We start from the raw sequence: 25,930 nt of genomic DNA on the forward strand, positions 1-25,930 counted from the left end.
ATAAATTTATCATTTATATTTGTTTTCTATTAGTTTCATCTGTTCTTTATTCCCTTTTTCCTCTCTTGCTGCCTTCTTTTGGATTTGAATATTTTTTATGTTTCCATCTTATCTTTTTTATTTGTTTATTTATTTTTGAGAGAGAGAGAGAGCATGAGCAGGGGAGGGGCAGAGAGAGGGAGACAAAGAATCCAAAGCAGGCTCCAGGCTCTGAACTGTCAGCACAGACCCCGACGTGGGGCTTGAACCCACGAGCCATGAGATCATGACCTGAGCTGAAGTTGGATGCTTAACCGACTGAGTCACCCAGGCGCCCCTCCATTTTATCTTCTTTGTTGGCTTGTTAGTTGTATCTCTTCACCTTGATGTTTTAGTGGTTACGTTGGGGTTTTAGGGTCGCGGTATTGTCTTTAACTCGTCAGTCTGCCATCAGGTTACATTCTGCCACTGGAGGTGTAGTGTGAGAGCCCGTGGAGTCTACCTTTGTTTCTCTCCTCCTGGTTTCTATGCCATTGCTGTCATATCTTTTACTTACATTTTTGCTATAGGATGTAAGAAACCCTAGGCTATATTGTTTTTATGTAAATAGTAAGTTTCTTATTCTCTTTAACTTTTTCTTTTGAAATGATTGTAGATCCACAGGAAGTGGCAGAGAAATGTATAGGAAGGTCCGGTGTCCCCTTCAGCCGCCTCCTTCAATGTTGATCTCTTGTGTAACCATAGGACTGCATTAAAACTAGGAAATTGGCATTGATACAACCCAGAGTTTATGCAGATTTCCTCAGCTCTACATGCACTCGTTTGCGTGTGCGTGGATGTGTGTATGTATGTATCTGTGCAGTTTTACTTTACGCGTGGCTTCCTGTAATTGCCACCACAAGTGAGATACAGTGTCTCTCATCACCACAAGGCTCCCCTGTACCTTCATAGCCACTCTGCCCCCCTTCCTCCAATCCATGACCTCTGGCAACCACTAATCTGTTGTCCATTTCGTATTCTAGTTATCTCAGGAATGTTATGTAAATGGAATCGTTTACATGGTATCGTGCAATATATAGCCTTTTGCTTTCCCTGGAGGCCAGCCCAAGGTCTCATTGTACCAAGAATTTGTGCCTTTTGATCTCTCAGTAGTATTCCTTGGTGTGGATGTCCCGCAATGTATTTAATTATTTATACATTGAAGGACATTTGTGTTGAGTCTAGTTTTTGGCTATTACAAATAAAGTTGCTATGGACATTCACGTATAGGTTTTTGAGTGTATGCGGGTTTTGATTTGCCTGGGATAAATACCCAACAGTGCTAAGGCTGGGTTGCATGGTAAGTGCATTTTTAGTTTGAGAAGAAAATGCCAAATTATTTTCCAGAGTGGCTGTAGCCTTTTATGTTCCTACCAGCAATCTCTGGGTGATCCAGTTTTTCCACATTCTTGCCAGCACTGAGATTTTTTGTTCTGTGGCTTTAACGTGCATTTCCCTGGTTGCTGATTTTTGACATTGGGTCATCTGGTTATTTTCCATCTGTATATTCACTTCATTGACATGTCCTTAACCAACTTTCTAACCGTATTGTGTGCCTTTCTGCTGTTGAGTTTTGAGAGTTCTTTATATATTCTAGACACCGAGTCCTTTGGTAGATGGGTGGTTTGCAAAGATTTTGATCCAGTCTGGAGTCTGTCTTTTTGTTTTCTCAACAGGTTCTCTCACAGAGCAAACATTTTTAATTTTTAAGAGGTCTAATTTGTCAAGTTTTCCTTTTTACGGATCATATTATTAACATCAAATCTGAGCACTCTTCCTAGTTGAACATCTTCAAGATTTTCTCCTGTGTTGTTTTTTCGTCATAATTTCATAGTTTTACATTTTACATTTGAATCGATGCATTTTGAGTTAATTTTTGTAAACGGTGGAAGGCTGCGGTTGGGGTTCATTTTTTTTTTTTTTTTTTTTGCCAATTGACTTTTTATCAGCAGTTTTCAGCATAGATATGATGTGCCTTGACATGGCTTTCTTCATGTTGCAAGTGCCGGGGTTTATGGGGCTTCTCATATCTGTGGCTTTACAGTTTCCATGCAATTTGGTAAAATTTCAACCACTGTTTCTTCAAATATTGTTTTATGTCCCTATGCCTCATACCCTTGGGGGATTCCCATTACATGTATATGAGGCTGCTTGACATTGGCCCACAGCTCACCGAGGATTTTATTTCTTTAAATTCTTTTTTTTTCTCTCTCTGGTTACTTTTGAGTAGTTTCTATTGCTATGTCTCAAATTCACTAACCTTTTCTTTTGCAATATCTACTTTGCCATTGATTCTATCTGACCTAATTTTTGTTTCAGATAATGTAGTTTTTGTCTCTAGAAGCTTTTTTTTTTTTTTAAGGAGTTGTTTAGGTGTTGGCTGGTATTTTATTTTATTTTACTTTATTTTTTCAGCTTTATTAAAGTATGATTGACCAAAAAAAATGGTAAGATTTATTTTTAAAAAATTTTTCTTTGTTTAATTTTAGAGAGAGCGGGAGCAAGGTAGAGGGGAAGAGGGAGAAACAAAGAAAATTCCAAGCAGTCTCCACACTGTCAGCGCAGAGCCCCATTCGGAACTCGAACCCACAACCTTGGGATCATGAGCTGAGCCGAAACCAAGAGTCAACGCTCAACTAACTGAGCCATCCAGGCGCCCTAAAATGGTAAGACATTTAAAGGATACGCTGTGATGATTTGATATATGCGTGCATTGTGAAAGAGTTTCTCCCATCCAGTTAATTAACGCACCCATCACCTCCAATATTTATCTTGTGTGTGTTTGTGCGTATGTGTGTGAGAACATTTGAGTTCTCTCTCTCTTAGCAAATTTCAGTTATGTGACACAGTATTATCAGCTGTAGTCCCCATGTTGTGCATTAGATCCCGAGTCCTTATTCATCTTCTAGCTGAAAGTTTGTGCCCTTTTAACAACCTCTCTATTGTCCCCTCCCCCACTGTGGCAACCACTTGTCTCTTTTCTGTTTCTTTTTTCTTTTTTTAAATTTTTTAAATGTTTATTTTTGAGAGAGAGACCGAGAGAGAGAGACCGAGAGACAGAGTGTAAGCAGGGGAGGGGCAGAGAGAGAGGAAGACAGAATCCGAAGCAGGCTCCAGGCTCCGAGCTGTCAGCACAGAGCCCGGCGCAGGGCTCGAACTCAGGAGCTGGGAGATCATGACCTGAGCCTAAGTCGACCGCTTCACCGCCTGGGCCCCCCCAGGTGCCCATCCGTTCTCTGTTTCTGTGAGCTTGACTTGTATTGCTTGGTTGCACACGGAAGTGACACCATGTAGTTTTTCCCCTTGGCTTAGTTCAGTTCGTGTGATGCCATCAGGGTCCATCCACGATGTCACGAGTGTCATTCTCGTGGCGGAATGATATCCCAGTGTATGTATGCGTATGTGCGTGTGCACGTTGTTGTCCATTCCTTCGCTGATGGACACTTAGGTTGTTTCCATATCTCGACCCTTGTGAAGAATGCTGTAAGAGGGGCGCCTGGGTGGCTCAGTTGGTTGAGCGTTCGACTTCGGCTCAGGTCATGATCTCACGGTCCATGAGTTCGAGCCCCGCGTCGGGCTCTGTGCTGACAGCTCAGAGCCTGGAGCCTGTTTCGGATTCTGTGTCTCCCTCTCTCTCTGCCCCTCCCCTGCTCACACTGTCTCTCTCTGTCTCAAAAATAAATAAACGTTAAAAAAAAAAAAAAGAATGCTGTAAGATCACAGGGCTGCAGATGCCTCTTTGATGGCCGGCCTTCCTTCCCCTGGATGTATACCCAGAAGTGAAATTACTGGCCCATAAGGGAGCTCTATTTTTAATGTTTTGAGGAACTTCTGTACTGTTTCCCACAGTGGTGGCACCACATTAGGTCCCGCCAACAGCACAGGAGCTTCTTCGTTTGATGTGGTCCCACTTGTTTATTTTTGCCTTTGTTGCTTTTGCTTTTTGGTGTCAAATCCAAAAACTCATTGCGAGAGAGGTGTCAGGGAGCTCACCACCTACGTTTTCTTCTAGGATTTTTATGCTTTCAGGTCTGAAATTTAAGTCTTCAGTCGATTTTGAGTTGATTTTTGTATATAGTGTGAGACTGGGGTTTGATTTTATTCCTGTGCACGTGACTGTTCAGTTTTCCCAGTGCTATTATTTACTGAAGAGACTGTATTTTCCCCGTTGTACGTCCTTGCGTCCTTTGTCATAAATTAGTAGACCAAAAATGCATGGGTTTAGTTTTGTGCTCTTTGTTCTGTTCCATTGCTATATTGTCTAGAAGTTTGATAAGAGTCTTTAAGAAATAGCTTTCAGGTGTCCACTGAAATTTTGAACAAGTATAATACAACTGTGATGGCTGTTTTTATGTCCTTGTCTGTTAATGCTCACATCTGGGGCTATCAGTTGTGGGTCGGTTTATCCTCATTGATCATTCTCCTTGTTAAGGGTAAGGTTTTACTATTCCTTTGTGTGGCTCGTAGTCTTTCATTGGATGTTTAACCTTATTGAATGCTGGATATTTTTGTGCTCCTATTAATATGAAAAACAATTTTTGGGGGGGCGCCTGGGTGGCTCAGTCGGTTAAACATTTGACTTTGGCTCAGGTCACGATCTTGCCTTTTGTGGGTTCGAGCCCCGCGTCGGGGTCTGTGCCGACAGCTCGGAGCCTGGAGCCTGCTTCGGATTCTGTGTCTCCCTCTCTCTCTGCCCCTCTCCTGCTTGCGCTCTGTCTCTCTCAAAAATAAATAAACATTGAAAAAAGAGAAAAACAATTTTTAAAAATGTTTATTTATTTATTCTGAGAGAAAGAGAAAGAGAGCACCTGGGGGAGGGACAGAGAGAGAGAGAAGGAGAGAGAGAGTCCTAAGCAGACTCTGTGCTATCAGTACAGAGCCCCATACACAGGTCGATCCCATGAACCACGAGATCATGACCAAAATCAAGACTCAGATGTTTAACTCACTGAGCCACCCAGGCATCCCATGAAAAACAATTTTTTAAGGATCTTCTTTTTAAAAAATATTTATTTATTTATTTTGAGAGAGAAAGAGCTGCGCACGAGAGTGGGGGAACAGAGAGAGAGGGAGAGAGAGAATCCCAAGTAGGCTCTGTGGTGTCAGCACAGAGACCAGTGTGGGGCTCAATCTCACAAACCGTGAAATCATGACCTGAGCCAAAATCAAGAGTCAGACGCTTAACTGACTGACCCACCCAGGCGCCCCTAAAGATTTTAGTTTTAAGTAATCTCTACTTGGGGCCTGAACTCACCACCCCAAGATCAAGGATTGCAGCTCCACTGGCTGAGCCAGCCACGGACCCCGAAAGACAGTTTTTTGAAGAGAATTACTAGGACTTTTAGTTTTGTTTAGTTTCATCAAAAAAAACCAAAACAAAACACAAATATGTCATAAAGCTTTTTTTCCTTTAGGGAGAAAAAAAAAAAGGAACAATTTTCATAAAATCAAGTAAGCCATGGTAACTTGAAAAACGTCGGGAATCACCGGTTTACAAGTTATGCGTGAACGGAAGAATAACCGTCACAGCCCCAGCTGGCCGCTTTGTGCCAATGGCAGCAAACAAGGTCAACTCGAGAAAGGTCAATTAAGTGTTTGGAAGTCCTGGTGAGTGCTTAAGCAGACCGATTCACGGGGACATCAGTGTAGATCTGTCTTTGGTATGTGTATGTCAATATCCTAGGCATGCTTTTGAGTTCTGCTCTGGGATGCTGTTACGTTCATTGTCAGCAGTCGTCTGGTGTCGCCTGCCCTTGTTCACGAGGTCCCTGTGCAGGTGCTCGGGCTCCGCCATATCGGGCCCCTCTGGCGTCTCTTCCAAGATGCTGGCTTTTCTTGGTCATTTGGAGTCCCTCACATCTCGTGAGAACACACTCGGGCTTTCACAGGAGGACCTTTCTCTCTTCTCCCTGCGTTTTCTCCTCTTGAAGTCCTAGAACTGTTGTCCAGCCGGGGGAAAGAGGCCCCTTCACGAGTCACTTACTGTATCAGGATTTCTTCTTTGTTTTCAGGCCTTGCTTGTTTTCCATCCCAGGCAGACTGCCGTTTTTCTTTTGCTTTCTCTTTCCCCCTTTCTCGCTTTTAAAACTTGGGTTATGGGAAATCTTAGGCCTGCCCCAATACAGAGACGGTACAGTGGGCTCCCGTGTGCTTGTCAACAACCATTTTTCCAGTGCTGTGGATTTGCAAACATTAGAGACTCGTCTTCGAGTACAGACGTCATGTGGGGGGACGCACAGCCCTGGTCTCGTGTGGTGTGGGTGTAAGACTCCTGGTTTGTTTTCCAGGTCCAGATGGATACAACGCGAAAACTAAGAGTCTTCAGTGATTTTCAGGGGATGGACCAGGCATCTAAATACTCTCTGACTTTTTGTTTTGTGCGTGGTCCTCGCAGCTTGTAGCTTTTTCTGTGCTTTGTTTAGTCTCTGATTGATTTAGGCCGTATCTCATCTTTGATCTGGATTTACACTCCATGCATGTAGATCCTAAGCTTCCTTCGTCTTCCTCCTCTTCCCCCTCTCCTCCTCCTCTTCCTCCTTCTTTTGCTTCCTTCTCCTTCTCCTCTTCCTTCTCCTCCCCCTTCTCCTCCTATATATATACATATATATACATACATATATGTATATATATATATGTATATATATATATATACACATAGAGTGTTTTTATATATCAAGTAATGGATAAAACCACACTAAGATAAAATCGCAAGAGGTGTCTGGTAGAATCCTGTCACTACTACGTACTAGTTAGCGTGACTTTTCCAAATCTGAACCTCTCTGAGATTCAGCATCATCATCTATAAATTGAATAGTGCCCACCTTTAGGAGGGTTGGTAGGATCAGAAATAACACAAGTAGGGGCGCCCGGGTGGCTCAGCCGGTCGAGCGTCCAACTTCGGCTCAGGTCACGACCTCGCGGTTCGTGGGTTCGAGCCCCGCGTCGGGCTCCGTGCTGACAGCTCGCAGCCTGGAGCCTGGAGCCTGTTTCGGATTCTGCGTCTCTCCATCTCTCGGCCCCTCCCCTGCTCATGCTCTGTGTCTCTCTGTCTCTCAATAATAGATAAGTGTTTAAAAATTAAAAAAAAAAAAAAAAGAAAGAAAGAATGCAAGTAGAGTGCATCACAGTGCCGGGAGCACAGGAGTAACTCAGGATGACAACCGCCACGATATGACACATGTGGCATGGCTGAGAAACGGGTGGCAGAGAATATCATCCCCGACTGGCGGCTACGCAGGCACCAGTGACTACAACATTGGCTGAAGTCACTTATGGAGCCAGTGACAGATCCAGAACCAAACTCATAAATGCCACTTCCTGGACGCAGAGGCTGCTGCAAACATACCCAAATCTAACTTCTGCTCATATCTTTGTGGGTGAATTCTTTTTTGCAACAGAAATAAGATATTCCCAGCGGTTCTTTTCAGGGCGTTTACTAAATTCATGGTTCCAGGCGTCTCGTTTTGGGGATTGTGCCCCAAACCGTGCCCTTGTATCCACGGTGAGACTTTGAAGGAGCCTCTCAGACCGGCACCCGTCTGCCCGGGCGTGTTGTTGAGTTTACTTGTGGACAGGCTGCCTCTCAGAAGCACGGGCTGCAAGTGGACAGCGTGCAAGCAGCCCGAGGAAACGGCCGCGACGCGACGTTTCACGGAGAGGAGGGAATGCTAAGAGTCCCGCTCACCCTGCGTCTGCCTCTGCGACTCTCTCTGCCTTGCTGTCTCTCTGACATACACACAAACGGAGTCCTGTCGAGCTTCTAGGCTTTACGCCCTGGAGGGGCGTTCACACCTCTGCAACTGTGTACGCTTTCCAGGTGGAGAGATGATCCCGTTCAGCCGTTTCTCCTTACATGTGACACAAGCGTCGTCGTGTGTCGCGGTTAATCACCTGGAGATGTCCCTAGGATATAAATTCTGCCTAAAAGCGAAAGGCGCCTTCAAGCAGAATTAGTGAAAATTGTGTGGACGAGGCTCCCGCTTTTGTCCTAAACGGACAAAGTTTGGGGAGAAAAGGACTGTTTGAAGGGGATCTGGAGAGAGGCCCCTGGAACTGTCGCCTGCTGATAGGAGACCCCTTCTCACTCGGGACTCACAGGGTTACGTTCTCCCTTCGGTAGGGACGACCGTAAGCAAACCGAGCAAATCAGCATGCAAGGCCTGGGAGAGAATGAAACCCTCTCCTTCCTCAACAAGAAGCAGCTGGGTTCCTCCCTCTTGTCTTTTTCAAAGCCCTATTTCCCCGCACTGAGCACAGCGGCTGTCCCTGAGGCATCTTTGTGCCCCTCGCGCCTTTCATCGTGCTTTACATACAGTAAGCACTCAATAAAGAATTAGGTTGGGTGCTGAACGCATAAATGTGTACAAGGGGCAAATCTGCCGTGTTGCCAGGCGCTGAGTCGACCGCTAAGGATGTGTATCCTGGAGTTCCTGAGTTTCACTGAGCTTGCTGTCTAGATGGGGTAGCAATTTGGGGAAAAGCTTGGCCGTTATGTCTTCAAGCTCTTGTCTGTTTCTCTTCTCCTCTGTGACTCTAATTGCACGCATGTTTACTCTTCTCATAATGTCCTGCAGCTTCCTGAAGCTGTTATTTTTTTCATCATTTTTTTTCCCTTTGGCTCTTCAGAGTAGAAAACAAATCTACTGGGGCGCCTGGGGGGCTCAGTCGGTTAAGCGTCTGACTTCAGCTCTGGTCATGATCTCATGGCTGTGGGTTCAAGCCTCGCATCGGGCTCTGTGCTGATGGCTCAGAGCCTGGAGCCTGTTTCAGATTATGTGTCTCCCTCTCTCTCTCTGCCCCTCCCCTGCTCAAGCTCTGTCTCTCACTCTCTCTCTCAAAATAAATAAATAAACTTAAAAAAAAAGAGAGAGAAGAAATCTATTCATCTGTCTTTAAGTTCGTCTTCATTCCGCTGTTAAGCCCATCCAGTGGTTTTTAACCTTTCAGATAGATAGTTTTCAGTTCCAGAATTTCTATTTAGTTCTTTTTGTAGTTTCTAGTTACCTGCTGGTATTTTTCATTTATTATAAACATACTTTCCTTTATGTCCTTGAGCTTAGTTACGATAATTGTTTTATAGCCCTTATCTGCTAACGGTATGTGAATCATACTATTCATACAACACATACTATTCATCAGGGTTGATCTTCATTGATTTTATTTCTTTCTGGAGTGTAGATAATGTCTTCCTGTTTCTTTGTAATTATTCTAAGTACTTTTTTAAGTTTATTTTTTTATTTTTTAAGTTTATTATTTTTCAGAGAGAGAGAGAGTGTGCGTGCATGGGGGTTGGGGGGAAAGGCAGCGAGAGAAGGAGGGAGAGAATCCCAAGCAGGCTCCTCGCTGTCAGAACAGAACAGAGCCTGACACGGGGCTCAGACTTATGAACCGTGAGATCTTGACCTGAGCCAAGGTCAAGAGTCAGACGCTTAACCAACTGAGCCACCCAGGCGCCCCAATTGTTAAGTAGGTTAGAACCGTGTCCTGGACATTGTGAATGATGTGTTGTTGAGATTCTCAATTGTGGTATGTTCTCGTGAAGAGTTGTGTTCTGTGTCTGTAAGAGTTGTGTTCTGTGTTTGTTTGTTTGTTTGTTTCTGGTGGTAGGCAGTTAACTTGGTTACATTCAGACTGCTAGCTTTGTCTTCTGTGCTGTGAACCGTAGGTCAAATTTCTGCTCACTTCATGTAGTCTTGGCTGGATGGCTTGAGGGCTGCTTCCTCCAGTGTGGTTCTGGCACGAGCCAGGGACTCCCGCAAAATTTATGCACGCAGTCTGGGGCTCTTCCTTTCTGGCTCTCCACTTTCCAGGGTTTCCCCTTTGCTTTACAGGAGCTGTGTCTCTCTCAACTCTATGTTCTGGTGCTTCACGGGAGTAAGACTTTGGGTTTTCTTTCTGACTTTCAGCTGCCTTGTATACTGTAATCCAAGCACGTCCCCCTGGATAAAAGCCATGAAAACCAGGAAATGCACCCACTTCTTTTCCTTGCATCCAATTGCTCACTTCCTTCCGGTATCTGCCTGTTCTGGTTACTCCCCAGTGTCTTTGGTTGGTTGTTTTTATGTTTTGCCCAGAGTTTACAGTTGTTATTTGTGAGAAGGTTGGTTTGACAGGAGCCACACGGCCATGACTAGAAGCAGGTATGGAGAGAGGGATGTAGGACCACAAGATGGGGACAGATAAGCAAGTCACTGTCACAGAAGGACTCAGAGATGAAAATACCTTAAGAAAACAACTTGGCTTATAAAGAAGTTTGTAAGGGAGTCCAGGCTTGAGAAAGGCAGGCTGACCAAGGAAAAAAGGCAACAGGTGTTTAAAGGGAAGAAATTACTGAATCACTGAGTTTATAGTCAGTCTGTTTAGCATAGAAAAATTAGTTTTCTTGCATGATTTTAGTATTTACAGAGGCTGAGACGGATCTTCAGACATCAACTTTGTAAAAGTTAGGGAGAGACACGTTTTTTTGTAGGAGGTCGGTAACCTGCAGGAAAGCTTTGAGGTTTCATATTTTGCGGGCTGGGAGCACACAGAGCGATCCTGGTTTTTGTGATTTGGTTCTGTTTGTTTGTTTGTTTGTTTTGTCTCCGGGTGCAAAGTGGACAGGTGTGCAAAGTGGACGGGTGCAAAGGTGAGGGTGGGGCCAGCCAGTTCTCCTTACAGTCCAGCCCCAACCTGACACTCAGATTTGACCTCTTAGGTTGTTTTGAAGTTTTCTGGTTCGGTGTAACTCGACTGATATCTTGTTATGTTCACTGGTTCACCGCTTATGTTCACTGGTTGTTAATACACAACTTTCTCGACTTACAACGGAGTCAAGTCCGATAAACCCCTTGTCAGTTGAAAATACCGTTAACCCGGAAATACAGTTAATACACCTGCCGACCTCGAAACTTCTCAGAAACCCCCATTAGCCTGCAGTTGGGCAAAATCATCTAACACAAAGCCCATTTTGTAGTGAAGGGTTGAGTATCTCGTGTAATTTATTGACGACTGTACTGAAGAGTGTAACGGTCTTGTGGGCAGAGAATGGCCGTGGGTGTGCGGTGCTAACCCCTTGACCACCGGCTGGCAGGGAGCGGGGACCTCTGACCAGCCTTGCCGGAGAATGTCACAGATCGCTAGCCTAGGAAAAGGTCAAAATTCACCACTGGAAGTGTGGTTTCTACCGGGCGTGTAGTGCCTTGCTTCGGTCTCAAGAGTCGGAAACTAGGAGGTGGAGCCGTTCCAGTCGGGGGCTGTCTGTACAGAGGCATCCTTGTTGCACGCTCATAAAACCAGGGCGGATCTGCTCTCAGAGTTAACTTGGAAATCCTCTGTCGCTGTCATTTGCTTTTTTTTTTTTAAGAAAGAATTTTTCCTTTTGTTTTTGATGTTTATTTATTTTTGAGAGAGAGATAGAGTAGGGGAGAGGCAGAGAGAGAGAGAGAGAGAGAGAGAGAGAGAGGGAGACACAGAATCGGAAGCTGGCTCCAGGCTCTGACCTGACAGCACAGAGCCCGACGTGGGGCTCAAACTCACGAACTGCAAGATCATGACCTGAGCCAAAGTCGGACGCTTAACCAGCTGAGCCACCCAGGCGCCCCTCGCTGTCATTTACTTTTATGTGTCAGAATTATTTCATCACCTTGATCAGCTCGTCTCCTGAGCTAAGGAACAAGGACCCTTCCGTGTAGTCCCCTGTGGTTTGACTGTAGAGGCGTCCTCTGTCTGAGACGCTGCAGGTTGTCAAGTTCCTGACCTGCAGGGAAATTCTCTATTACCTGTAAAGCGGATGTTCTATAAGCGTGGGTTCCAGGAGACTTTCCCCAGAGCTGACTGCCGTTGGCTCACAAGCGAGGATCGTTAAATCTGCAGGGATTTTGTAAGCTGCTTGTTAAACAAGGCCATTACTGGAAATTAAACTTTGTAACTTTCATTAAACTTTGTCATTTTCATCACAAGTTTTCTTCCTGCTGAATTCTAAGGTGGGATGTCGGCCTAGTGTATCGCTTACGGAACGTTCCATTGCCATTTATGAAAGCAGGTTAAGCTGATGGTTAGAGACGAGGGTGGAAGGAGCGTTTTTCCTCACATACCTGCTTAAGACAGAACCTTCACCGCAGTTCAGTCTGCTCCCTCAGTCCCAGGAAGTCGATGTCTGTTTTGCCAATCTCAGTTCGATCATCGACCTTCACCGAGTCACCCGTTTCCATGCTGGAAGGTCCTGGAAGTCCTGACCAAGCCTGGTGGCCCGGACTGGACGGATGTCCGTGGCCGCACTGGCGGGGAGCACTCGTGAGTGGGCTCACTGCGGCGGGGTTATTGCATCTCGTTTTGAGGTTATTTCCAGAAGTTTCAATTTCATGCCTGAGCTTATAGCAGAGGCTGTTAGGCGCGTGGAAGATAAAAGCAGACGCCGTCCGTTGATGGCAAGACTGAGTGACTTTGGCTCCGTTGATGGCAAGACTGAGTGACTTTGGCTCCTTTGTTGTAACGTCCAGCAGGGCCAGAATGGAACCAAGGAGCAGGCTCGTCACTTTACAAGGGTGTGGTCAGCGACGTCCCCGGGTAGCGAGAGCTTTTGTCCCAGGGCGCGTTGATTTCTCACCAGTGGACAAGGGCATTTCAGGATGAGAAGGAAGAGATTTTTTCCTTTCTATTTATTTATTTATTTTTAAAAGTTTATTTATTTTGAGAGAGAGCGTGTGATCACGTGGATGGGGCAGGGGACAGAGGGAGGGAGAGAGAGAGACTCCCCAGCGGGCTCTGTATCGCCGCCACAGAGCCTGACGTGGGGCTTGAACTCACGAACTGTGAGATCATGACCTGAGCCGAAGTCAAGAGTCAGTTGCTTCACCGACGAAGACACCCAGACGCCCCTATATGTGGCAATTTTGTATTTGCAGAGCATGATGATGCTTACCGTTTTGTTTTGTTTTGTTTTGGCCTTTAGAGTTGTGCTTAGCAAACCAAAAGGCCAGGGAAACCTCCCTGAGGCTCTGAAGGGCTTGACACCGAGTGTGTGTGAGTGTGGCTGTGAACACATATGTGAGAGTGTGTGTGTGTGGTGTGTGTGTGTGCGTGTGTGGGTGGGGGCGTGTGTGAGTGTGTAGATCAGGGCTGCGTCTCTGAGGTAGTTTCCGCCCGCCCCAGGGGCTCAAGGAAGGGGTGTGTGTGCTGTTGGCCAAAATACCAACGCTTCCCCATTTGGACAGAGGCGCAGGGGAGGTTGCACAGGTCCCGGGACAGAACCGGCACAGAGGTGGGTCAGAGCCTGTCCTGCGCACGTGAACTGCCTGGGGAGTTGCTTACAGAGAAATCTTCTGTTTTTCTCCTTCGCCTGTTAATTTTGATTGACTTCAGGGTTATTCTATTTGTTACATTTAAATATTATTGTAATGAGAAATATTGTTTTTAAACCCTTTGAAATACAGATTTGCCTCAACTTAAAAGAAGTTCATTGTGGAAAGATTCAGAATAACAGCACAGTGGAATAAATGTTCAACTTTTAACATAAGATTTATTGCAGAATTCTCTTTCTTTCTCTCTTTCTGTTTATTTATTCAAGTAATCTCTGTACCCAACGCGGGGTTCAAACTCATGACCCCGAGATCAAGAATCGCATGTTCTAACAACTGAGCCAGCCACGCACTCAGAATTCTTTTAATTCATATTTTTAGTTTTAAAAACATCAATTCATAAAGTTTGGAAAGTAGAATGAGAAGTAGATTACCCAGGGCGCCTGGGTGACTCAGTCAGTTGAGCGTCCGACTTGAGCTCAGGTCACGATCTCCTGGTTCGTGAGTTCGAGCCCCACGTCAGGCTCTGTGATGACAGCGCGGAGCCAGGAACCTGCTTCAGATTCTGTCTCTCCTTCTCTCTCTGTCCTTCCCCCACTCACACTTGGTCTCTTTCTCAAAAATAAAATAAACATTAAAAAAAAAATTACCCATATTCCATCATCCTAATGTATTATCAATTTTGGTAAATTCTATTCCAGAATTTTATCAGATGTACATCTATGTTATTTGAAACCTTTGTCCATAGTGCACACACAGGTTTGATTGTGACTCTTTCCTCCTAACACCGACTCTAAGCATTTTGCCATCTGTGTAGCCGTCGTTTCGCTATTTGAAGCTCCCTCAGTGCCTTTCAAACGTGGGACTGTTTACAAAGACCTAACTGCGCACAGGTTTTCGGCAACACGGCCGTGGTGTTGGAAGCACAGACAGGCTGCACCGAAGCCAGATCGGGGTTGGTGACGGGAGGCACACGCTGGGAAACCAGTGCACCTTCTCATCCAGGAAAGTGATCCAGTAATTTCTGAGTTTCTCAACCAGGTGTCCAGGCGACCTAGAAGGTGTGTCCCACATGACTTGTTTCGGTCATGGTAAAAACGGTGTCATTTGCAGATGATGGGTTCGTCTCGAGTATAGGAGATACAACTCGGGTCCTTCTCTTTGCCTGGTGGCCCAGCAGTGGCGCAGGGGAGGCACTCTCTGTCCCCAGCCCCGAGACCCCATGCCCTCCCCCGAGTCTGCTCACGGGCCCAGGCGCCTCTGTCTACACCACTCTGTCCCGGAGCCATCGCTGCGTAAGTCGTCTGTGACCGACTGCAGAGTTTTCACAGACGGTGCACTTGAACACGTCGATCTGATCTGATGTGGCTCTTCAAAGTAACAGCAAGGTCCGGAATCAAGTCTCCAGACTCTCCGTCTTAGAAGCCACTGGGGCCCGTGTCTGAACCGGTCTCATCCCCTGGGCTGGGCCAAAAACCGTGATAATGTAATTTCTGAGTATTGTACCTGCAGTGTTGGGATTTCACGCCTTCTGGATAGAATGGACCGCAAGGACTTGGAAAAATTAAATCTCATATCATTTTCATACAGAATCTCAAAAATCACCAAGTCCTTTTGTTAGAAAAAAATTTTTTAACGTTTATTTATTTTTGAGAGAGAGAGAGACACAAAGTGTGACCAGGGGAGGGGCAGAGAGAGCGGGAGACACAGAATCCGAAGCGGGCTCCAGGCTCTGAGCTGTCAGCCCAGAGCCTGATGCGGAGCTCAAGCTCACGCACTGGGAGATTGTGACCCAGCTGAAGTCAGACGCTTAACTGACTGAGCCACCCGGATGCCCCAAAAATCACCACGCCCTTGAAATGCCGCGTAGTCCCAGGGATGAGAAGGAACGGAATGTGCACATCTCCCCGGCGCCCAGCCGTCCCTGTGTGTCCCCGTGTCCTCCCCTCGCCTGGCAGCATGGGGCCTCCTCCAGCCTGCCTTCTGGAAGCAGGAAGACAGGCAGGGAGAGTAGACCAAAGGTAGGAACCGGTTTATCAAGTCCTCTGCCTGCCGGGCCTGTGCCTGAAGCCACATTTCTTGCAAACCTTGTTCCTCGGTCACAGTAAGGCGGAAGCTGGCCCAGGGATGAACGAAGGACCCACAGGCTCCTGCTGCCGCAGTTTTCAGGTTCTTCTCGCCGCCGCTCTGTCCCCGCGAGCTCTTGGGGCTTCTTCCTCATCATCATGGGAAGAAGTGTTTTCAGTGACTGCACGGCGGTGGTTGTTAGCCAGACTTTCTTGTGCTGATCGTTTCACAATATACACAAATATTGAGTCACCGTGTCTGCAGGTTAGACCTCAATAAATAAGTGCGTCGGTGAAAACAAAGAGACAAAACCAAGCTCCTTGGCTGGTCAGGTCGGTGCCAGGTTGTGCCGCCGCTGAGGGTCCCGGGAGACACGGGGAGGTCTGCGGACACTGATGAGGGGGTCACCCTGCGCGTGCACGGCCACGACGGCAGCAAGTGTGCCCCAGAAGCTGGGTCCACGCGGCCAGGAGGGCACAGTGGGGAGGCGGTGTGGCCGGCGGCTGAGGGGTCCTCCCTGGGGCGGGGGCCCTGAGCCCCCAGGAGCGGTGGGGCTCCCAGTGCGGGAGGAGAGGGCTTGGGAAGTCGCTGAGCGCAGGGAGGGCAGGATGCGACACGTGCCAAGTCCCTGGGGCGAGAGGAGCAGAGATAAAGGAGGTGAAGAGGGGCCAGTGAGTTTGGAGGACGGAGGGGATGGGGGAGAAGGGGAACTGTAGTTCGAAATTACAAGTTTAAGATGTCTGTGAGATGCCCGAGGTGGGAGGCCTACCCACAGGGCTGAGCTCCTGTCTCCTGGAGCGTAACCCGGGGAGTGGGAGAGTCCCCGAGGCCTGTGGGACAGGGGTCGGGGGCTCTCTGAGCTCCTGCGACACAGCCGGCCCCCAGGCAGCTGCCTTCCCTTCTCGGTACGTCGGAGTTTGTGCTTTCGCCTCCTCTGGGGTCAGGCCGGTCGCGGAGGCTGCGAGAAGGCCGTCTGTGTGCCGCCCGGACGCGGAATCGGGGACCCCTGGTAGCTGGGCGACACAGTGAACCCGCTGCCACCTGCTGACCGTGGATTTTTGTGTTACGTGATGATGTCTGGAGTTTTGCTAAGTCTAGGAATTAATCAATTTGCCGTGGCGTATCCTGGTACTTTGGGTCAGAGACCTGGGTCGGATGTACGCGTGGGGTCCCGTCCCCCTGGTCTCTTAGTTTGGGTCAGAAGACCTGGGTCAGAGGTACGTGTGGGGTCCCTTCCCCCTCGTCTCTGGCATCAGGAGGGGCTGCATTTCCCGGGATGCGGTGCAGGTGACCATGCAGGTGATAGGCCCACGCGTGAACTTTCGTGTCCGGGTCTGGGCATGGCTTGGAGCCCCTGCGTTCTGTCCCTGCAGAAGCCGTGGGGCTTGCTGTGTGCAGAGGCCCCTCGGGAGGCTCTTGGAATCAGGAAGAACCCCGAACTGCCTCACAGCAGACGGTGAGGGACTTCCCCAGGGTGGGCCCTGCAGCCAGGCCCGGTCCTAGGCTGGACTGAGAAGTGCTGGACGCCGTGCCTGTCCCCTGCCCGCCTCTCCCCGCCTGGTCGTGTTTGGCCGCATGCCTTCCATCCGCCGCCCCCGTGAGGAGTGTTTTCCACAGTGAGCTCATCACGTTACACACTGGGGTGTGAGCGGCCCGTTTAAGCTGCATTTGTGCCTTAAAGGAAGACCGAGAAAACTCGGAGGGAGGACTCTTCAGCCGTGTGGAGGCCGGGGGGCGGGGGGTGGCTGTTTGGAAGCAGGGGTGCCTTCCTGGGCATCCCTGGAACAGTCCTGATTCAGGCCCCATCTGGTCCCCGGATCTCAAGGCCAGCCTGTTCTTGCTGCTGCCAGGCCTGTGCCTCCCGGGACAGAGACTCAGGAACGCGGCCCGCCCGCCCTGCTCCCGGGAGCCCGCTAAGCTGGGGCCACGGCAGCCCCGGCGGGGGCAGCGCCCACAGTGGCCGGTGCTGGTGGCAGGGGCGTCGTTAGCCACACTCGTGAATCACTGCCGGGCTGGGCTCTCTGCTGTGACTCAGCCTGAAACTTTGTTCTGCTAACAGGAAGCCAGCGGGCAGTGCAGTCAAAGCTTGTGGGAAACTCTCTGGATTGGAAACCCCTGGGTGTTTTCAAGCTTCTGTTTCTACAACAAAAAGGGAAATGATCAGATAGCGGCTCCCCGTCTCCTTCGATGCAGAGGGACTACACTGGCAGGGGGCTGTCGTGAGCCGGGCCCCTGGGTCTCGTGACGCGCAAAAGCTGTATAGGAGTTTCCACAAACAGGAAGCCGGCAAGGAGCGCGATGGGAATCGTGTAGATTAAACAGCGGGTCTGGAACGCGGGTGGCAGTCTGCCCGTGGGAAGCTCTGGGGACTGAGGATGGGCGCGGCCAGGTCGGGGAGCACTGCGCGGCCAGGAAGAGGCTGCGAGGCAGGGGGACGGGGTGTGGAGCCTCGGGCCGTGCCGGAGCAGTGGGCCAGCCAGGGCTGTCTGTTGACGCAGGGACAGGAGATGTAGGTGTTCATATTCCTCGTGGACGTGGGGACAGAGCCACGTGAGCCCTGGAGGCCTCTGGCCATCCCCAGGGGCCGGGAGGCTGGAGCTCACTGGCAGCTGCTGTGGCAGGTGCTCCCGGTGGACATCTGGGAGCACCATGACTTAGATCAGTGGCTCGCAAACTTTTGGGAGCGGGGACACCTTGTTATAGCCTGTTTTGGGGTGTATTCTTGTCCCCACTGTTTCTTTTTAATCTTTAAAAAAAATGTGTATTTATTTTGAGAGAGGGAAAGCAAGCAGGGGGAGGGGCAGAGAGAGAGGGACAGAGAGAGAGAATCCGAAGCAGGCTCCAGGCTCCGTGCTATCAGTGCAGAGCCCGACGCAGGGCTCGAACTCACCATCCGTGAGATCATGACCTGAGCCAAAATCAAGAGTAGGATGCTTAACCGGCTGAGCCCCCCAGGTGTCCCTTCTTTCCACTCTTTAAAGTATTGTTAGTTGGGAGCGCCTGGGGGGCCCAGTCGATTAAGTGTCCGACTTGGGTTCAGGGCATGATCTTGCGGTTCGTGAGTTCGAGCCCCACGTCAGACTCTGTGCTGACAGCTCGGAGCCTGGAGCCTGCTTCGGATTCCGTGTCTCCCTCTCTCTTTATGTCTCTCCCCCACTTGTACACTCACTCTCTCTCTCCCTCTCTAAAATAAATATTAAAAAAAGTTTTTTGAAGTATTGTTAAAAAAAAATAGATTAAAATTAACTTTGTTTTAGATTTCCAAACAAAAAGCTTCTGTCTTTTTGAAACTCCTAAGACAGCTGGATAGCCTTCGGAGTTATTGCGATATTAGGATTTGGAGCCTCTCAGCTGTGGGCTGTTTGCTCTTAGGGGGTGAAGGAAAGGCCTTCAGCGCTGATAACAGGAGACGCTGTGCAGAAGTGACTGCCTGCTCGCCAACGCCCCCTCTCCCCACGAAGTCGACATCTGGGGATATTTGATAAAATGTCCTTTCCCATACCCGTTACTAATCACATTTTTTATTTATTTATTTTTTTTGCTTCTAATCTCCCTTCCCTCCAGTCTGCCACTCATCCTGCCATGAAGGCTAATTTCCGAAAAACAGATTCCATTACACCACCTCCTTCCTCAACAATTTTCAGCGAGTCTCCCCACTGCCTATATGAAGTCTGGCACCCTAGCATGGAACAAGGAAAGCCTCTCGTGGCTTAATCCTCAAACCTTTCTAGTTTCAATGTCTTTTACATCCCTCTCTGCACCCGCAGTCCTGCTATACATGAGCATCAAGCAACTGGAAAGCTGAGCTCAAACTGCTTATCTGAGACGGGGATTTATTTGCTCCTGGGGCTTAAAAAAAAAAGTCCATTATAGCATGAGCTTCAGGCAAGGCTTGATCTAGCAGCTGAGCAATTTCCCCAAGGACTCCATTTCTCTCTGTCTGATTTTCATGGTCCCAAGATGGTTGCCAGCAACCTTTGGCCTTTGTGTTTCTTTGTTCTCATCTCTAAAGAACAGGAGAATGCGTTGGCACCGCATTCCTAACCCACCTTCATTCTGACTAGGTTTATTTACGTCCATGTTTACCCTGCAGCCATCCCTGTGGCCAGTGGGACGTGCTGACTGGTTACCTGCTGCAGGGGTTTCCGAGGCCAGCCGCAATCCCAGGCTGTCACTGTACTTCTGACTGACTGGCTACACGTCGGGGTTCCCACGACTCCCTCCTGGGTTGGATAATTTGCTAAAATGTTTCACAGAATTCAGGGAAGTGCTTACACCTACCAGCTTATTGCAAAAGATACAGATAAAGGATACAGATGAAGGGGTGCATAGGGCGAGGTCCAGAAGGGCCCATGGAGCCGGAGTGCAGCAGCCTCCTGGCACACGGACGTGTTCACCAGCCTGGAGGCTCTCAGAACCCTGAACTTTAGGGGTTTTCTTTCTTTTTCTTTTCTTTTTTTTTTAACGTTTATTTATTTTTGAGAGAGAGCGCGTGCACAAAAGTGGGGGAGGGGTGAAAGTTCCAAGCTTCTAAACATGGTCTAGACTCTTTGGTGCCCCCAGGACCCACCCCTCCACCTCACTGAGAGTCACCTCATTAGAACAAAAGACACTACCACCCAGGAAATTCTGAGGAATTTAGGAGTTCCGTGTCAGGAACAGTGGTCAATGACAAAATATTAGTAGGAATGGGGGGCAGAGACCAATAAACATATACATATATATATTCTTACAATTTTGTAGCATTATATCCATTATTTCTCTGAGTCCTTAATTCAACAGAAAGAACCTTGAGTTAGTTGTTTTTTTTAAACATTTATTTATTTTTGAGAGACAAAGTGTGAGCAGGGGAGGGGCAGAGAGAGAGAGAGGGAGACACAGAATACGAAGCAGCTCCAGGCCTCCAGGCTCTGAGCTGTCAGTACAGAGCCCCATGTGGGGCTTGAACTCACAAACCGCGAGATCGTGACCTGAGCTGAAACCAGGAGTCAGACGCTCAACTGACTGAGCCCCCAGGTGCCCTGAGCTAAGAGGGATTCTGACTGTGCTCAGTGTAGAGGCTTGAGTGTTGAATAAATGGTTGCCAGTAATAGTAATATCTTTACCGAGAGCTTTCTGCATGCATGGCTCTTTGTTAAGGTCTCTTCCCACAAAATCTGACTTAACCCCCTTGCTCTGGCCTTGTAGCCAGCAGGCAGTGTGGACTGGAACCCGGGCGCTCCTGCCCCTCGGCTCATGTTCTTCTGCACACTCGAGTTTCATACAGAGATTTATGTGCCCAGAGTCACTTCCCTGGATGCCGAGTCCGGCAGAGGTGACAGGGAGGGTGGGGGGGCAGAGGAGCCTGACGCTCCCCCCAAAACCTCACGGATGGTGTCGAGGAAGGTGGGGTGGGCAGGTGAGCGGAGGACCCTCAGGGCCCCGTGCAGGGTGGTTTGCGGGGCAAGGGTCTCCCTCCAGGACGCCGCTTGTGGGCAGGGTCCAGGCGCGGCGGAGTATGGCGGGCAGAGAGCGAGCCCCTTGTCTCTCGGGGTCCTCAGAAACTGGGGGTTCAAGCCATTCTCTGGCCCCACAAAAGAGAGACACCTGCCAGGATGTGGTGGCTAGAGACTACGTGTGAGAAGGCGGTGGGTTGCTCCTTGTAGCGGGTCCACATGGCCCACGGGGAGCAAGGGGAGAGGGGCCTCCTTTGGTCCCTGCAAACAGCCACCCATCTGGAGGCTCTCAGCCCCACCCCACATCCCTGCTTCCCGGGACTCCCGGCTCCCGGGAGAGCAGAGGGCGGATCCTCTCTCCTGGTCAAGGCACCCTTGGGGAGGGGGATGCTGTTCTAGCAGGAAGAGGAGGGGAGTGGAGGGGGTCAGGTGACTGGAGACCCCATCGCTGGGCATCCCCCTGCCCCCGCACTCCCTTCTGAGCTCTACTCTTGAGCAGTCGGTTGGGAGAGACCGTTCCCCTCTGATAGTCTTTTCTGGATGTTTTCCGAAGGCATTTAAACCCTGGCAAACAGAAAGGAAAGCTGTTCTCCATTCTCTAACCACAGAAAGGAAGCCGGGGATTTAAGACCATGAGAATGGGGAGGAACAGAGACAGGCCGGCAGGAGAAGGGGCAGGGGGCACGGTGGGCTGGGTGCTCTGGGGGAGAGCTGTGCGCAGGCACCCGGCCACTCGCGATCGTGGAGCCAGCACCCTGGGGGGGAGGATGTGAAAGAGAATGGCCTTTATTTTGTATGAGACGCCAGAGCACCGTTTAGCCCACACGCACCGAATTCTGTCTACGACGTGACTCTGAAGAAAGTTGACATGTGTTGAGTGCGGTCTGAGACAGGGGCCCCATACTTGCTCGAAAGCTCATCTTGCTTCTTTCCTGTGCTGGTCCTCCGGCCCCCAGTCCCTCTCTGTCTTTTGCCCCCCTGCTTCTTTCTTCCTGCCCCAGATCTCTGTGTCCCCCGCCCTCATCCTGGACGTCTCCGGGACTGAACTTCACAGGCCGAGGCACAGGGGCCAGCCCCCCCGCCTAATCTCATCCTCACACACCCTGCCGGCTGCACACGGAGCCTGAGATTCATAAGGCAGCTGGTGACTCTCCCTGTTCACAACACAGCTGGGGCAGAGGAGATAGGGCTGCGGGCCCAGCCCTCTGGCAGAGGCCACAGCGGGGACTCTGGCTACAGTGGAGACGCAGGCCTGGCCCAGTGGGGACACACACAGGCCCAGCGGGGTCACACACACGGGCCCAGCGGGGTCACACACACGGGCCCAGCGGGGACACACACACGTCCCCAGCAGGGACACACACACGGGCCCAGCGGGGACACACACACGGGCCCAGCGGGGACACACACACGGCCCCAGCGGGGACACACACGGGCCCAGTGGAGACACACACACGGGCCCAGCGGGGACACACACACGGCCCCAGCGGGGACACACACGGGCCCAGCGGAGACACACACACGGGCCCAGCGGGGACACACACACGGGCCCAGCGGGGACACACACACGGGCCCAGCGGGGTCACACACACGGGCCCAGCGGGGTCACACACACGGCCCCAGCGGGGACACACACACGGCCCCAGCGGGGACACACACGGGCCCAGCGGGGACACACACACGGGCCCAGCGGGGACACACACACGGGCCCAGCGGGGACACACACGGGCCCAGTGGAGACACACACACGGGCTCAGCGGGGACACACACACGGCCCCAGCGGGGACACACACACAGCCCCAGTGGGGACACACACGGGCCCAGCGGGGACACACACACGGGCCCAGCGGGGACACACACGGGCCCAGTGGAGACACACACCCGTGCGGCACAGTCTCGATAGAACAGATTCTAAGCCTTAATCATATTTCCTGGTTATATCGATACCGTACAGACTCTCGGTGTTCAACAAAACAGCAAACTCTTGAATGATTATAAAAAGTCTGGAGGTGCAGGGGTGCCTGGGGGGCTCAGTCGGTTGGATGTCCGACTTTGGCCCAGATCACGATCTCGCGGTCCGTGAGTTCGAGCCCCGCGTCGGGCTCTGTGCTGGCAGCTCGGAGCCTGGAGCCCGCTTCAGGTTCTGTGTCTCCCTCTCTCTCTGCCCCTCCCCTGCTCTCTGTCTCTCTCAAAAATGAATAAAAGATTCATCAGCAACCCGGAGGTGCAGGGTGTGTGAATGGTGCCAGAGCTTTAACTGAAAGCAGTAATGTGCTCCCTGTTGTGCTACAGGTTTGGTTTTCTCCCGAATCGATGGGCTTGCAGGCTTAGTCGCTTTTGCCACTTTGAAAGCACGCGCTTTCTCCTGTGTGCCCCAGCCACCCGAGTCACAAAGATTTTGGTGCCCAAGGTCCTCGGGCAGTTTTCTGACTTTCAGGAATGTTGGATCATGGAATTGTGACCACTGGCGATCTTTTGGGAACGAATCTTTGGGGACTAGCGCATGTCTCGGGAACGAAATTCCTTCGTGACAGTGGGGGGGGGGGGGGCGGCGTCACACAAAACCCAGCGGGGAAGTGGCGCTGTGGTGACTCAGCAGGACGCGGCGTCTGCCCCTCGTCCAAGAATGGTGGCGCGTGCGGCCCTGCGGGCAGCGCTCCGGCGCTGGCACGTCCCATCTTCACGGTCTCTGCTCCTTCCCCTTTGGGCTCGGCTCTCCCTGCGACACTCCCCTCCCGGCCCCGGCAGCAAAGGTCCTGTGGCAGCCAGGACTGTGCTGTTTGCTCATGGGCCCAGCCGTGGGGGAGCTAGTGGGCTCTGGCTGTGGGGGCGGGTCCGTGACGACAGCCCGCCTCACCCCTACTTCCAAGGCCTTCCCTGTTCGGGGAAGCGGGGGAGCCCCAGGGCAACCCACAAGCCCCCAGGTCTCTAGCAGCCGCCTGTGGGACGAGGAAATGATCGTTTTTACATTAGACCCTTTCTCTGCTGGAATGTTACGCGCGTTCGGCAATCGGGCCGTGGCGGTGCGGGACTCTCAGCACCTGCGTGAGAAGTCCTCGTGTTCACAAAACAGTGAATCCGCCGGTTCTCAAAACATGAGAGGCTAAATCAGGAGAATCGTAGCCACCCAGAAAAGAGGCAAGGCGTTAGCGTCGTCACAGGAGGGGGTCCAGGCAGGTTGGGATCAAGTATGGACTCTGTCACTTAATAGCACTGTGACTCTGGCCAGATAAGTACCCTTTCTGTGCCTCCCTTTTCTCATCTCTCAATGAGGAGAACAAGAGTAACTGCCTTCTGGGTTTATAAGAGCATTAAATTAAATGAATATCATTATCTTATTTTATTTTTTTAAATGTTTTATTTATTTTTGAGAGAGGGAGACACAGAATCTGAAGCAGGCTCCAGGCTCTGAGCTGTCAGCCCAGAGCCCGACATGGGACTCAAACCTGTGAACCACAAGATCATGACCTGAGCTGAAGTCGGATGCCTAACCAACTGGGCCACCCAGGCCCCCCAAACTAAATGAGTGTCTTAAAAGTGATTAAAATAGTGCCTAACGTGTAATAAATTCTGTGCCAGGGTTTGCTGAATACGCATGTGTATTTAGAAGCTTTCTCCGATGTGTACATCCCCATGATGTTGGATACAACAGCCAGATTTGTCAACTAGGGCCCATCATTAAGCCAAAAGGCTTTGAGTATACCACAGCATACTGCAGTATGGAAAGCTCACCTCCACCCCTGCTCTTTCCTCGAGGTTGTCTGCAAGAAATGGGTGCCTGGCATCGCGTCTCCCCGTTGGATTCTTGCCGAGGTGCAGACGCCCATAGGCTTCCCAGACTGAGGGGCGCCATTGGTGTTTCCACCTTGAACTGAGGCAGGTCTTTAAACGGGCTGTGTGCGCTCGTCTTTGGAGAATGCTTGCCCTGTGCGGGCCCTGTGATGAGAGGAAGAAGGCCCACACCCGGCCCCTGCTGGGAGCACTCTCTCTGGGCCACACACACGTTGGATGCCCGTGGGCCTGGGGTCAGGCATTTCTGGACAACTGGCATCGAGTCCTAGGCTTTTCTCTCTGGAAGGAAAGTCCGTCTCCCTGTGTGCGAGGAGGGCCGTCTGCCCCCCAGAGCGGTGGATGAGAGGCGTTTCCATCGTCGGTCCTCACGTCCCGTCACGCGTGAGCACTGTGAGAGCCCGGCCTGACACGCGTCGGCAGTGGCGGGTTTTACAAAACGGAAGCTAGACGGTTTGAGACAAAGCACACCGTCCTCCCTTTGCCCGAAACACACGCTTCTCCTTCCTTCCCGGGTCTCCAGATACGTTTCTTCTAGACGGTGGTCATTAAAGCCAGACGCGGGCCTCTGCAGACTCGTGGGAGGGCGCAGCTCGGACGTCGGGGTGCGGATGCTTCGGGCCCTGGAAGGAGCGGGCTTTCCCGGCAGAGACGGAGGTGCTCGCACAGGTGGATCTCGTGCTGTGTGTGTCTGTCCTGATTTGCGAGATGTGAGCTTCGGTGTCAGGTCAGGAGGTGGCCGGCGTTCTGTGGTGCGGCCCGAGGGTCCCTCGGGATGCTCCGTGCAGGGACTGTGCGGGAGGGAGGGACTGAGAGCTCCGAGCGCCCTCACTTCGGGGGACACAGGGGACCAGGTTTCTTTCCTGAGCACAGCTGGGATCAGATCTCCTTGCGAGCCGTCCGCCAGTCCGCATCGCTAATGGTACGAAATATGCCAATGTCCCCTTACTTTGGCATCCCTCAAAGCGTGGCTCAGTCCAGCCTCCGTTTCTCCTGCGGAGGCAGGCTTCCCTCGCTGTCCGAAGGCGGAGCGTTCTTCCGGAAACTTCCGTAAGCTGAAGTGGCGTAAAGGGAAGAAGCAGGTACCTCTCATTTATATGGAAGGCATCGGAGCATTCCCACCCCCGAGAAATAGCACGCCAGGCTTTTCTGGTACCGTCGGGCACATCTGGCCGACGGCTGCACAAAACTGATGCTCAGAGACGCCCGCCGTGGGGAGGCCTCCTGGGGATGTCGCGTGGGGCCCAGGGAAGGAGCTGGGCGGGCGCCGTCGCTGCCCCCTAACGGCCGCTGTTTCACTTTCTCTCATAAAAGTGAAAATCTGCTTCGGGTCTAAGGAAGGTC

At 50.6% G+C, this 25,930-nt stretch overlaps 1 long non-coding RNA gene across 3 annotated transcripts in view; it reads left to right on the top strand.

The window, feature by feature from the left end:
- Positions 1-25,930, top strand: part of LOC131496147 (uncharacterized) — an 81,408-nt gene that overhangs the window by 25,393 nt on the left and 30,085 nt on the right. For all 3 annotated transcript variants that reach the window (XR_009254348.1, XR_009254346.1, XR_009254347.1), the window contains 2 exons: positions 2,508-2,684; positions 5,433-5,625. This is a non-coding gene — a long non-coding RNA (uncharacterized LOC131496147). The remainder of the gene's footprint in view (positions 1-2,507; positions 2,685-5,432; positions 5,626-25,930) is intronic.

This window comes from Neofelis nebulosa, chromosome 15 (genome assembly GCF_028018385.1).
Source record: "Neofelis nebulosa isolate mNeoNeb1 chromosome 15, mNeoNeb1.pri, whole genome shotgun sequence".
NCBI classification, from domain to species: Eukaryota; Metazoa; Chordata; class Mammalia; order Carnivora; family Felidae; genus Neofelis; species Neofelis nebulosa.